The sequence below is a fragment of the Sapajus apella genome, unplaced genomic scaffold (assembly GCF_009761245.1).
Source record: "Sapajus apella isolate SASKATOON/1434 unplaced genomic scaffold, GSC_monkey_1.0 scaffold26, whole genome shotgun sequence".
Lineage (NCBI taxonomy): Eukaryota > Metazoa > Chordata > Mammalia > Primates > Cebidae > Sapajus > Sapajus apella.
Genome location: NW_022436966.1, coordinates 7,176,216 through 7,191,031, shown reverse-complemented (window position 1 = coordinate 7,191,031; position 14,816 = coordinate 7,176,216). Strand labels below are relative to the sequence as shown.

The following is a 14,816-nucleotide window of genomic DNA, read 5'->3' as shown; positions in this document are numbered from 1 at the left end:
TAGACCATATAATGTGCCATAAAACAAGTCTCAATAAATTTAAGAGAAATGAAATTAAACAAAATGCATTTTGTGACCACAACCTGGATTAGTAACAGAAAAATATGTGGAAAACCCCCAAACATTTGAAATTTATGCAACATCATTCTAAATAGTCCATGAGTCAAAAGGAAGTAAATTAGAAACTATTTTTAATGAATAAAAATGAAGACATATCAAAATGTGTGGGATGGAGTTAAAGCAGAAAGCAATTGAGAGCATTAAATGCTTATATTAGAAAAGAACAAAGATTTCACATCAGACATCCAATCCATGATTTTAGGAATCTAGACAAGAGCAAATTAAACCTAAAGCAACTAGAAGAAAGAAAAATAAGATAAACAGAAATCAGTCAAATTTTTAAAATTTGAAAACAAAACATCGATATAATCAACACAACAAAAAATTATTTTTGAAAATGTTAATAATATTGATCAATCTTTAACTTGACTAACCAAGAAAGATACAACACAAACCAACCAATATCAGGAATGAAAGATAGGACATTATAGATATCACATTATTATAGACATTAAAAAGATAAAAAGGAAATATTATGAGCAATATGCCTATAAATTGCTATCTTAGATGAAATAGAAAAAAGTCCTTGAAAGATACAAACTTCTGAGGACTTCTGCCAACATGGCTGAAAGGGAGCTTCTCCCGAGTGCATCTCCCAGCAAGTGACACACAGAACCAGAGCGATATTTGCATCTCCAAACAAGGTACAGGGTTCATTTCAAAGGGACTAGTTTGAACAGCGAGATTAACCCAAAAAAGGTGGCAAAAGTAGCCCAAAGAGGGTGAGCCGAGACAAGGCTGGGTTCTTCCCCACTCAGGAAGTGCATCTGGCACGGAGGATGGGGGGCTTTACCTCCTGAGTACTCCAATTCAGATACTGTGCTTCACTTTGTGACTTCTGCAGCCCACAGTCCAGGAAAACGTCACCTGGCTGAGAACTGCCCCGAGTTGCAAACCCAGGCGACAGCGCTGGCCAGCCCATGCTGCTAATTGTTGGCACAGACCAGGGCAGAGACTTTGACTAACACCAAGACGTCTTGTGAGAAGGAACTGCCCATCCCACAGAAGGGGGGAGAGTAGAAAGCGGGGATTCAGATGATATGGCCAGACAGGTCCCACCCCCACAAGATCCAGTAAGCGGAAGCCCACTGATGGGAGAGTTTCACAGTTAACACATGAGGCTGAACTCCATCTGGGACAAGCGGGCTTGGTGGAGGGAAAGACACCCGCCATTGTGAAGGCGGGGCTCATCTCACCTGTATAAGCAAAAACCAGGAGAATAAACAGCAGCCTGGCTGAGACCGAGGCAGCCCAACAGTGCCTCCACAGGCAGATAATGGACAGACTGTCTTAAGCCGCACACTGGCCTCTGTGTGAAAAATAAATAAATAAATATATTAAAAAGCCTCATACAGGAGAAACAACCCCAACTTTAACAGAAAGGATGTCCACTCAGAGATCTCACCTGAAATCACCAACTTCAAATGTCAAAGATGGATAAATCCATGAAGATGGGAAGAAACCAGAGCAAAAAAAAAAAAAAGAAATCATCAAAGTCCAGAATGCCTCTCTTCTCCTAAGAGATCACAACACCTCACCAGCAATGGAACAAAACAGGTCAGAGAATGAATTTGATGAACTGACAGAAGCAGGCTTCATAAGATGGGTAATAACAAATTTCTCTGAGCTAAAAGATCATGTTCTAACCCAAAGCAAAGAAAGTAAGAACCTGAAAAAAGGTTAGGCGAAATGCAAACTAAAATAACCAGCCCACAGAGAAACATAAACAACTTGATGGAGCTGAAAAACACAGCACAAGAACTTCACAAAGCATACACAAGTTTCAATAGCCAAGTTGATCAAGCATAAGTCGTAAGAAGTGGCGAGATTGTGGATATATTTTGAAGGTAATAGCTAACAGGATTTCCTGCTTAGTCAGAGGTGGAGATGAGAAAAAGAGACTGAGGGACTGAAAGAATGGAATTGCTACCGTTTTGAGATTATGGGGAATTCAGGAGTTTCATGAAAGTCTGTTATGTTTCTTAAACTTTCAAGTGGAGATGTCAAGTAGGCAGTTGGATATATGAATCTGAAGTTCAAGACAGCGGTCTGGGCTGGAGACATAACATTTCCAAGTATCCAGCACTTTCTGGTATTTAAAGTCATAATTCAGAATGAGATCACCAGGGAGTGAATAGATGAAGAAGATGAAAGACTGAGCCTCCTTGGTCTTACAGCTTACTGTTCGGATGTTAATTTTATCCTGTGTTCCCAGTACTCTACTATGCTCTCAGTCAATGAAATCTTATGTGGTTGGTGGATTATATCTTATACTCTGGGCACCATAGGGCAAACTCTCAGCTAACTCCTGCTCTAAGTTCTCACCAAATCAAGGGTATTTGCAGAGGTGTGGCTTTATCTGCTGTATTCCCTTTGCTGTCTATTGTATTTTGCACATCTTTTGATCTTTTGTGGCTGATAAAGGCATGCAGATATTGGCACTGGGCCTGCAACAAAGAAACAAAGGCAGGTTGTCATGCTGGGCATTAAATGCAAATTTTGAGGTCCCTCTAAGTGCTTTCACTGAAGTGGCTGAGGAAATGAAGATAAAGATTAGCAGGGGAAACTAGAGTCCCTTTGATATTATGAAATGTGCTATAAATACCACTATAGACTCTGGGGATCATCCAGCAATTGTAATCAACAGTGGCTCCAAGACACTGTGAGAGGACACATTCATGGACCTCAAGAGATTTAAAGAGCACAGAACAGCCATGGCCAAGAACACATTTCCATAGAGACTACAGAGAGCTGATGCAGCTGGTGCTATCTATTCCAAGACATACGGTACATTTCCTCCAACTGCACATGGGGTAGTAAACCATGTTCCTGTTATATTGATGACAAATCACTTTACCAGTTTGCCTTTGATTTTGTTACATTTTCTAACAAAAATATTATATTTTGTATGCAATCAAGTGCACAGATTATAAAAATTTCTTCCATTGTTCTTCTCAATCCAATTTACTTCTAGTTTTTCAAGAATCAGCATCATTTTCAATCATTGTATGACACTCCATATTCCATCAATCAAATGTCTCATTGTTGTTGACATTTCTTTTTAACATTGTCTTCCTCCATTGGTTATGAGGAGTCCTTAGGTATGTGAAGGATGGCTGAAGTCTCCATCTTGAACTCAGACTCCTCTATCCCATTAATTCTCCCACTCACTAATTGGAAGTTCATTTAGCGACATCCTTCCAGAGATGGATTGAGTGTTGTTGACCCATTAGCACTGTGGAAGGGGATTTATCATAACATACTAACTCACTCTCCTTTTGACAAGTTCTTGCTCTCTTCTAGGACATGCACAATTCCTCTAAGGACTCTCTGGCTGGCTTGTTCTTCTCAGTGATGTCAGTGTCTGAGTTTCAGGGTCCTGAGCAACATACTTTTCCTGATGTGATGAGCTCACACATCTGTGGCTGCAAATCTTTATAATGAGGCTGCCCTCTCCTCTCCTGAATGGCCCTGGGTAATGGCAGAGCATGGAATTCTGGCTCTAGCTCTGTAGGCCACAGTGATGTGGCAGAATAAACACTGGTTTTTGGGTCTGGAGCCCAGAGTTGCAATCCTGCTTCATACCAGATTCAATGTGTCACCCACAGCAGCTTGGGTCACCTCTCTAAGCCTTTCTGTCCTCACCTGTAAAATGTGACAAGGAACTACACTGTCTCTAAAATCTGCTTTAGATCAAAATGTCCATCATTCTTTGATTCAATCATACAGCACTTTATACTCCTTTTAGGAAATGTGAAGCAAAGTAGGAGAAGTCATAGTCAGAAAAAAAATGATTATCCTAAAAATGTTGGTAGGGCCTCACTGTGCTCTGGTTCCAGGAGAGAATTATGCCCTAATAACCTAAGGTATTCATTGCGTGTACTGAATTAACTTCTCTCCTAGGCATCTAGGATCACACTAATTAAGTACCAGCTTCAAGAGAATGAGAAAATAGTCACTCAAAACATTTTCTGTGTTTAGTGGTTCCCACAAAAAAAACCCAGTTGCACAATTGTACTAGGATTTGATAGTCCTAGTGTGGCTGGGGCTGTGTGTGTATGTATGTTTTTGTTCATGAAGGTGTTGAGATAGAAGGAAATTGCCTTTGAAATAAGCCAAATGATTCAGAGAGTCCATCCAGCCAGTGCAGTTCTGCTTCTGTGCTTTCCAACGCCATGAGCTGTGGCCCTAATGACCTTGTGTTTTCTCTGTAGGAAAAGCTTGGTCTGAGCAGCTCACTCTTACAGTACAGGAGTATGACTCAAAGTGGTTCTCTTGAAATCTGGATGCGAATGAGTGTTCCATGATCAGAAGAGGTGAGGGAGTCTTCAGTGTGCAGATAAATCTGGAAAATGCAGGTTCATCGTTTCTTTACGCCAGCACATCTCAGGGCTTTTTGCGTGTTTGGTTCATTTTGTCCTTCTGGTAAAAGCTACAGCAACATTTTTAAAATTTATGCATCTTTGGAATTCTTTGATTGAGGGATACCTCACTGGACAAAAAAAAAAAAAAAAAAAGAAAACCAGTATACTAAAGTTCATGTGGACTGTCCCTGAAGACTCTATATTTTTAGTGAAGATTGGAATCTTGAACTAAATCTCAGAGAGTAAGTTTGGAAAATTCTCTTGGCCAACAGAGGTCATGTTGGCTGAAGTCCCACTGTACTAGATGATAGCTTCTCTACCTGTTGGTATGATTGCCCTGCTTTTGTCACTAAGGGTAAACATTACCTGCCTCTTAAGGCATGTCCCAGTCCTACTTGCATCCACCAACAAGAACAAAGGAGTTTGTTTCTCGAAGGAGTCCTTGATCCTCTCATCCCTAAAGATATGGGCAAAAGACAGACATTCCACTGACACCCTAGAAGGTAATTCCTACCCAGGGACCAAAGCTTTGTCTTATAGGATGCCCCTCCTCAACTATTGCTGCTGCTGTAAATTGATCCTTTAATCCTGACTTTATTGTATTACCCTCAAATCCAATAAAACAATTACCAAAAAAAAAAAGAAAAAAAAGAAAAGATAAATACAGTGGAAGCAAAACCTTTAAATAATCCATTATACATATGTACAAAAACTAGATTTTTATGAACATTATTTCTCTAGGTATCCTTTTTTAAAGAAAGTGATACATATACTTTAAGGTCAAAATAAATGGAAAAATGTTATCTCAATGTCTTAAGTGAGAAACCAAAACCTTCGTGGTCTTAACATTTTATTCATAAGCAGACGTTTATAGTTGTTTGATCCACTGATTCAAGGTTTATATTTGAAACTATTTTATAATAAATTCTCAGATTTCTGTAGATCTTTGAAAGCTAAAGCTGAAACAGCAAAGGGTACCTGTAAACAGAAGGGCCAAAAAACACTAATGCTCTCCTACATTTTCTGGACCAACACTGAAGAAGACATTAAAAGAGGGCTTTGGGCCGGGCATGGTGGCTCATGCCTGTAATCCCAGCACTTTGGGATGCCAAGGCAGGCGGATCATGAGGTCAGGAGATCACTACCATCCTGGCTAACACGATGAAACCCCGTCTCTAGTAAAAATACAAAAAATTAGCCGGGCATGATGGCACATGCCTGTAGTCCCAGCTACTTGGGAGGCTGAGGCAGGAGAATCACTTGAACCCAAGAGGCAGAGAGGCTGCAGTGAGCCAAGATCACATCACTGCACTCCAGCCTGGGTGACAGAGCAAGAGTCTGAAAAAAAAAAAAAAAAAAAAAAAAAAAAAAAGGCCTTTGATGAACAACTGGGGACCGGACCAAGAGTCCCAATTTCAGTTTCAACAAGTCATCAAATACTATATGAGTCAATTACATAAACACTGGAATTTCCCAACATCTGATTCCAATAGCAGGAGAGCAGCCCAGGTTCACAATGGAGATTTCTCAATAGGCAATGCCGTTTTCCAGGTAATTAAAACTGTTTGTATAGGAGAGTAGATTTATCTTCTGAAACCATTTTAGCACTAGTGCTCTCCTGAGTGGTATCAGTTGACACACTGCATAATCTAGAACAGACTAATTGCCGCATGATTTCTAATTTTTCTGCAGCCATGTAAATGAGCTGAAGTCTGCACAGGTGGAGCCCATTAGAGTGAATGATTTCCCTCTCATGTTGTTATCTTCATTTGCCGTTGTCTTATCAACTCCAAGTAGGAAATCCGCTGTCATGAAAAGCAGGCAAGGGAACAATGTCTGGCTGAAAAGTCTTGTTTCATTATTTTTTAATTCGTACAATCCTACTTGCTTAATGCAGTTTTCTGATTAGCATGCTGCGCATCTAGTAATGCAGTTTTATTCAAATAAGGAGGCAGGGCTTTAATTTAAACTAAGAAATCATCTCCATTTCTTATCAAGGAACAAGAATTCGTGATTCAATAATACATGAATTTAATAATGCATAATGGTAGACTTCACAGGTACTAAATAGCAATACCAGAGTGGGTTAGTATGCTCTGTGGGTCGCCATCTGAAACTCCCAATCTGGCTTATCCACATCCCCTCCCCTCATCTCTTTCATTATTTCCTTTCAGCAAAAGAGTTGTGCCATTTTCCTTATTCCTCTGACGCTGCCAAGGGCCCAACTCGAAGGCTGCATCTTCACTTTATGACCGTGTTTAATAGCTGTTAAGCTGCTGGACTTTAGCCTTTGCAAGAATTCCCAAATTGGACCCAAGGGAGATTTGAAAGGATTGGGAGGCAGAGAATGGGGAAAGAAAAGTAAAGAACTTCATTCCCTATCACTAATTGCTTTTTCCACTGAGGTATATATCCATGGCCTCATTTTAGTGAGGGAAAACAATGTGTAGTGTATTTGCAATATCCAGGGTCACATAATCTCTTTATAACTCTATTTGTGTTTCACAGCTCCCAGATACCTAAGCCTGGCATTCCAATGATAGCTGGAGTCAGCATTCCTTCATTTTATGGTTTGCGTGGTTCTCTTTGCTCTGGGTTGCCCAGTGAATGGCTTCCCATTTTGCCTGATCTTAAAATTCAAATGTGCAAAGAATTACAGGGGGCCCAAGTGAATGACCTGAGTGGCTTGACCAACAGGAAAGCCAAGGGAATCAGACATACCTTGCTTTTCATCATCCATTTATTTGTTTTTCATTTTATTCAATTTGGAAAATTAGATAAAGCTGGTCCACTTCATTTTCTACTTCTTTCATCTGAACACAATGAGTTAAGATTTTTTAAAAAAGGAGTTGGAGAATTTTATTTAGGAGAAAATTAAAATGCACATGTGGAATCTTGTTGGCACAAATACATAAGCACAAAATGTGCTAAGTTTCTAAGAATAATTAAGCTTTTAGAGTTTTTTTCACATGCTACAAAATGTTTCTCAATAAGCACAAATGTCTGCTATTAGATGGCCAAAAGAAAACTACCTAGCTGACTTCAGTGAGTCTGCAAAATCGAATGTGTAATGTGAGTATTGATACTATGTGTTAATTTCATTCTTCTTGCTCAGGTAAGTAAGTACTGATACCACAAAACCTCCTTGCAGCCAAGTTTGTAGCTGAGATCTCATTTGTATACCTCATGGAATTATTTAAAAATATGGGGTATTAAAACGATAAATAAAACATAGGTCTACCCACAGGGGGCTCACAGTTTGTCAGGACAAGTGAAAATATACACAAATACTGTATAGTATTATAGCAGATAGAGATTTGTACATAGGCGATGTTGCAAGAGCAAAGAATAATAAAGAACTAGACACTGAGAAGTTCTTAAAAATGATATGCAATTGTAATTTCAAGGATCTCTAAGCTATTATTGGATTGGTGGTGCTACATTTGAGTTAATGATTTTTACTTTCTAGTTAGTTGTGTTGGCAGCAGTTGACACATTTATATGGCTCCTTTGGCCAAAATAGTCGCATAAACTGGGCAAAGAAAGGCTCAGTAAACATAATTTTTAATGTTTTAAAAATCTAATTCACTCTTCCTTAGAGTTTATGGGTTTGCAAATATATGCGTGAAAGGAGATTATTCTATGTTTACTTTTATGTCTTTATAATCTATATTCCACAAGCAGCCTTAAGGTGAATTATAATAAACATACACACATGCAAAAGAACTCAAGCACTAGGGTAGTAAAATAGAAATTAAAAAAAAAAAAAAAAATGGAACTCACAGAGAGAATGGGAGATTGTCCCAGGATTAAGTCATGAGATAATTATGATAACTAACCTTGAAGCTTCCTAAAAGTTGAATATAGGTAAATATTTGAGGAAATGTAATTCAAAGTACCGTTCTTTTCACTGGTCTTTGGCCTATTCCTCCTGTCTGGGTGAGGTGGGAGGGAAAGGGTCAGTAGGACATAACACCCATAAATCAACTCTAATCTCTAAGGGCATTTTCCAGCAGAGTCTTAGAGAAGGTCATACAATAGATTTTTTTTACCCTCAACAGAATTTTACTCCCTATATTGCCCCCACTTAAGAAGATTGTATCCTGGGAATTTTTTCAAGGGAGTCCAAAGGGATGTCAAATTCATTATCCTGCACCCTGCTTGGAGCACTAATCCAGATTTCTTCGCTACAGAAACTTGCTTCACAGGTGGTTGCTGAAGTTATAGTATTTTTCTTTATGTTTAAAGTTAATCCAGCTCAGTATCAATAGCAAATCCTCTTAAAACATGTACATAGAAGGCCAAGCCAGTATTTTGACATTCCTGGCTGGAAACTATGCCATTAACACCTTCAATTAATCTCCATGCAAGGTCATTTGGCGGCTCACATTCAAGACCATATGTTAAGATGTTATTAGTTTTCCTGCAAAGGGGATGTTTGGCCAGTTACAACTAGAAGCAGATGCCCACCAATAGGATCAGAAGGGAAGGGAATAGTTGCCTTAGTTATAATACCTCACACCTCACCTGTTACTGGGGTAGGCCAGGAAACTCCCCAACTAATCATCAAACCAGGAATTCAACAATTTTAGGGCTTATGAGATTTATTACGATCAATTATCAACAACAGAAAAGAGAAAAAGTAAAGTTCCATAGAGGTAACTGATCTGGTTATAAATTCATGTCTTAGGAAATGGCCTAATACATTCATCAGAAAAAAACAGCTAACTAGGTACCAAGAAGAACTGGATTCCAGTATTCATTCTGCAACTATCTCTGTATGTTATCTAGGAAAACTTGCCTACCTTTCTGTTCTTGCTTTTGCACTTCTAAAAATAGGGAGGGAAAGCTATGTGGGGGAGCCAGGATTAAGACGGTGGCATTATCACATAAAGTGATACTACATGCAAAACATGTTGTGACAACTAAAAATCACTCTTTAAATTCAAACTGTGTACTATTTTTCCAAGGATAAATAACAATTTCTTTAGAATAGCATATTTTTGGGGGTGTAATTCCATTGCAACGGTTTGGGCTACTGGCCAAATCCATTAAAATAATCTATTGTGGGGATCAAAATCTCTTCACTTGGAGCCATTTGTCTAGAAGAACCATCATTTGAATTGTTTCCAATATATAATAGACAGAGTTCCCTGCAATGCTACTAAAGTGTATTGAATGGAAGAGTACCACTCCCAAGACAGGGTGTGTACCCAGAAACTCCTTGGCATGTGTAAAGGGCTATCCATGCCATTTGTTGAAGCTGAATTGTATTAAATGAGCTTGGAATAGTCACTGAAAGGCCCTTTGGGGACTGGTTCCCAAACTTGAGTGAGCATGCATCAGAATCATCTGGAGGAATTGTTAAAGCAGAGACTTCTGAACTCTGCCTCCAGTAGGTCTGGGATGGGCCTAGAATTTGAATTTCTAACAAGCTCTGGGGTGAAGCTGATAGTGTACCCAGGATACCATACTTTAAGATAGAACTGGCTTGTCATCCTCTCCTAATAGGTGAAAATTAAATTAGACAAATGTGGTCTTCAAAGGTGTTTCAGATCCCAGGGGTATCTCAGGGATTCTGTTCTCCCCCTCCACTACAGTGAGCATAACTGCGCTTTTATCAATTGCTTTAATTGGTGTCCTGCACAGGAATTTGTTTAATAAAAACTGTTCTGGACTCATCCCAAATAAGTTAAAAGCCAAGCTACTAAATTTAGGGATTTCTAAGAATCCTTCAGACTCTAACCCTTTATAAAAATCTTTGATTTGGTGCCCCCAAGGAACCTTGAATATCTTCCTGGTATGGTGCAGACCCACTTAAATGCCAGGAACACTCCCTAAATTACAAACTCACTTCAAGTTTAAGAGTGGCTCAAAAGTAATGGAGGTTTCATAGGCCAAAGGGGTCCAAACTCAGTGTCACATGTAGTTTCGATAACTTGAACATGAACAGCACTCTTTGGAAGGAAAGGTCTCAGGTCCAAGAAAGAACTCATGCTTCTCAAGATTTAAGTAGCCTCAGCAAGGCTTTCCCCCAGTACTGTGAAGTTAATTAAGCATTTGCTGCTCACAGTCTCCATGCATTTTCTCCTTAACTACGCTCTTTATTGTGAGCAAAGCAATCCCTTTGGGAGTGTCCATACCACTGACTCACAGGAGGCATAGAGAGAGTTTTGGGGTATAGTAAGCCTAAAGGCAGCTGCTGTAGAGGATGAGCAGGGAGTAGTCTGCTGGACTGCAAACCAGCAGGATTTCAGATACCTCCAGAATATAGTGTAAGAAACTGAAATTTTCAGTCTTTCCCTGAGAAAATTGCCAGTGGCCTGAATGTGGAGACTTCGTTGACTAGTAATCATTGTTGCTATTATTGATACCATTGTCTGTCAGCTACTAGTGCCAAGCACTCTGCTAGCATCATGTGTCATTTTTAACATACATTTCCTCATATACATTATCATTCTCTTCATGACAACCAATGTACACTTTTTTCCCCAGAAGAAACTGAGGCCAGAGTGGTTAAATGTTATTCCTGAGACCTCTCAATTTGAAGTGTTTATAATTGGAAATTGCACCCAAGTGAGTCTTGCTTTAAGGATCAATTCCCTGCAATGGTTGTCAGTTTGCACACTGTCCACTGTTCCTTTCCCTCGATAACAATGACAGTTCCCTCATCTTCTGGGAGCTTGAAAATTTTATTGTGAAGACTGGTGGCCATAGTTCACATTTTTAAATGGCTCTCTTACACAAGCTTCTTGTAGCCCTGTCTTAATTTCTTTCAGATTTCAGATCCAGGGTCCCCAGGTTGTGCCAAGCTATGGCAGCCTTTCAAAGTAAGTCCAGCTGGATCTAGTCTGATAGACTGCTGCTGAGCAAAGACGTAGCTTTTCATAGTCCATGGCACTCAGAAGCAGGAATCAATTAACTTTTAGGACAGGAAAAATAGATCACTTGGATTGCTGAAGCAGGAAGAGCTTCTATAGCAGCTAAGAGAAACCAGTCCAGGGAGTGAACTGCTGTATCCATGGCTCAGGAGCTCTGAAGGTTTGCTGAATAGAGAGTGCTCTTAATGACCAAGGCTTGGGATGTTTGTCGATAGGCCTAGCCCATGAAGAACACTATTCAGTACACAGGGCCTTGTTCATAATGCTTCAGAAAGATGAGTTAGAAAGTATCAAAAGATATCCATTTGATTCTTTTAGCAATTTCTTAATGGCATTAAGGATACAAAAGAATATCCCTTGTGAGCTCTTGTATTTTCTCAAAATACCGAGTATACTGCAGGAGGATTAAAAAAGAAACTGATCTAGAATAACTGATGTTGTTCCATGGAAGAACCCCAGAAAGCATCCTGGGACTTCATTTTCAATTAGTAGTGAGTCATGTTAGACCATGAGGTAGATGGTGTAAGCATCGTTTACGAATGTATTCCTGAATATGCTAAAACCCTGATCCAAACCTGGCAGTAGGCAGGGGAGTCAGAAATGCCCTCTCCCATCAAGAATGCCATGCTGATGTACTGACACATTCTACCAGATGCCCTGAAGACAGATGGCACGTCTAGGCAACGTGGAAATCAAGGATCATCTATGCAGGTTTTGCTATAAAATGTGGGATGCATTATGTGTTTCCATCTTGCTGTAAATCCTCACAAGATGCTACTTCATTCTAAATTGTGGCCCCAATCCCCAGGTTACAAATAAGAATTTTTAAATAATTTCAAGTACAGAGTTCATCGTGCACCATTGTCAGGCCAGGCAGCACTTTAAACAATTAAAAAATGATCACGGATGGCAATGAGAATGAGTCCAGTGACTCTCCGCATGCAAACAGGAAAACATCTCTAGGATAGAACATAAATGAAAAGCACATGGTGCATATATATGTAGGTATGTTGTTTACATTTTCTGAAAGGCTGCACAAGAAGCTATTACAATGATTACCTTGGAGCAGAGGGACTAGATATAAAGAACAAAGAAAGGTGACTTCCATTTTTCATGTCACACATTTTTGTAGGCTTTGAATATTTTGCCACATGTGTATATTATTTTTACTTTTAAATTTTTAAAATAAACTGTGCTCATCTATCATCAGTTCATAACAAAAAGGATATTTTTTAAAGTAGAAAGGACATAATCTTATAATAAAGGGCTGTCCATCCAATTAAGTTTTCATTAACAAAAGCAAAACAACACACAAACAGAATAGGCTCTTATTGTAATGCATATAGTGAAGACACATGTATAAAAGATGATTCTAAGAGTGGTATGTGAAAAAATATAATAACAGGCATGTTCCCCCCAAAAATCATCTTAGTGCTGGTTTGCATAGCTCCGATTTTTCACTCCAAGATAGCTATGGATTTGCAGCCTGTCTGGGTATGGAAACAGGTGATAGATGTGGATAGAAAGCAATACTGGGATATAATTTCCATTTACTGGCCATGTACCACCTTCCTTTGCTGGGAGAGAGATAGGTGGCCAGTTGTCCACCCCAGAGGCAGTGCCCCACTAGCAAGCCACCTGAGAAAGGCAGTTACCCTCCCTGTTTTCGTAAGACTCTCTACCTTCCTTAGCACATAATTGCTAGAGTGAGATGGTGTGTGTGTGTGTGTGTGCATGCTTGCATGCACACATGTGTCTGCTAATTTCAGGAGAATCCTGCCAGAAAAAGGAGCATCAAAGGATGAGAAGGGATATAGAGATGCAGAATCAGAGATAAAAGGGACCAAATTTTACTAGCAATTACGGCAAATATCTAACTTGCATAAATGAAGCCAATTACTGTATTATTGCCTCCTTTTGCACTGTGCACAGTAGGGATGTCACTGGATAATGGTTTGCATGTAGAGTTAATCACTTTGATGCATTTCTGACTGATCCCAGCAAATTATGTTTTGGTTCCACTATATTAAACACAAGAGCTGGGGATTATCACTAATAAATCTAAGGCACAGCATGCATAAATCTTGAATAAATCAAATATCAATTACATAGGCAGTATCTGCTGACATCTGCTTTCATCAAATAATATATTTGAAATAGGTGTTATTTCAATTTGTTGAAGTCAAAGGGATCTTCATACAGGGAGCACAGACCCTGGACCCCAAAGGAAAATGCAGCTGAGCCATTGCTGAAGAGCCCCTCAGTGATGTTCAGTTTTAATCTGTGAAGGCTACATTTAGGTGGCTACCCAGAGATCCAGAGGAAAGGTTATATTGCTGTGGAAAGTGCTTCCAGCTAAATGCCATTTTCATGTAGGTATTTTTAAAGGAAGGAGGAGAAATTGAGGTGAGAAAGGAGGAAAACTTTCTAAACATCTGGCTAGCAAGGATAGGAACAGGCAATTCAGGGGATGTAGGTGACTCTCACAGTACAAGAAGTCAGAATCCACACAGATACAAGGAAAGAAGGACAGTTCATGATAGGAAGACCTCTGAAAATGAGTGGTTGTGAGGATAGCTTATAGGTTTACCCAAGGAGAAATAAAAGTAGGAGGTGAGGGAAAGGTGGATTTGCATTTACTAAGCACCAGGCATGGGGCCAAACTCTAGATCGGAAACTTAATCTACTCTCTTAATCCTCACAGCATCTTGCATAAGGCAGACATTAGTGTTTGTTCTTATCATTTGAGGAAGCTGGGACTTGGGAAGTTAAATAAGGTGAATAAGGTCATACAACTCTCAAATGGCACAACAGGATTTAAATCTGGATCTGTATGAATGTCCTACATGGCACCAGTGGTGGTAGTGGTTATAGTATTAGTATGTGTGTGTTCATATAAAAAAGAGAGAAGAAAGTGTAAGCACATGGGGAAGGAGAGAGGAAGGGGGAATGAGGAGAATATGTGTTCATTTAAAAATCACGCTACATATTCTCACTCATAAGTGGCTGTTGAACAGTGAGAACACATGGACACAGGGAGGGGAACATCACACACCAAGGCCTGTCAGGGGGTGGGGGGACTAAGGGACAGATAGCAGGCGGTGGGGGGATTGGGGAAGGTTAACAGGAGAAATACCTAACGTAGATGACGGGGAGATGGATGCCACAAACCACCATGGCACATGTATACTTGTGTAACAAACCTGCACATTCTGCCCATGTACCCCAGAACTTAAAGTATAATTTAAAAAAAAGGCCGGGCGCAGTGGCTCACGCCTGTAATCCCAGCACTTTGGGAGGCCGAGGCGGGTGGATCACAAGGTCAAGAGATCGAGACCATCCTGGTCAACATGGTGAAACCCCGTCTCTACTAAAACTACAAAAAATTAGCTGGGCATGGTGGTGCATGCCTGTAATCCCAGCTACTCAGGAGGCTGAGGCAGGAGAATTG

The 14,816-nt window shown here is 39.8% G+C and overlaps 1 long non-coding RNA gene across 1 annotated transcript in view; it reads right to left on the bottom strand.

The window, feature by feature from the left end:
- Positions 1-1,728: 1,728 nt before the first annotated feature.
- LOC116560398 overlaps positions 1,729-14,816 on the bottom strand; it is a 15,647-nt gene continuing 2,559 nt past the window's right edge. Inside the window, exons 2-3 of the long non-coding RNA XR_004272952.1 lie at positions 7,730-7,735; positions 1,729-1,740 (exon numbers count right to left, since the gene is read on the bottom strand). This is a non-coding gene — a long non-coding RNA (uncharacterized LOC116560398). The remainder of the gene's footprint in view (positions 1,741-7,729; positions 7,736-14,816) is intronic.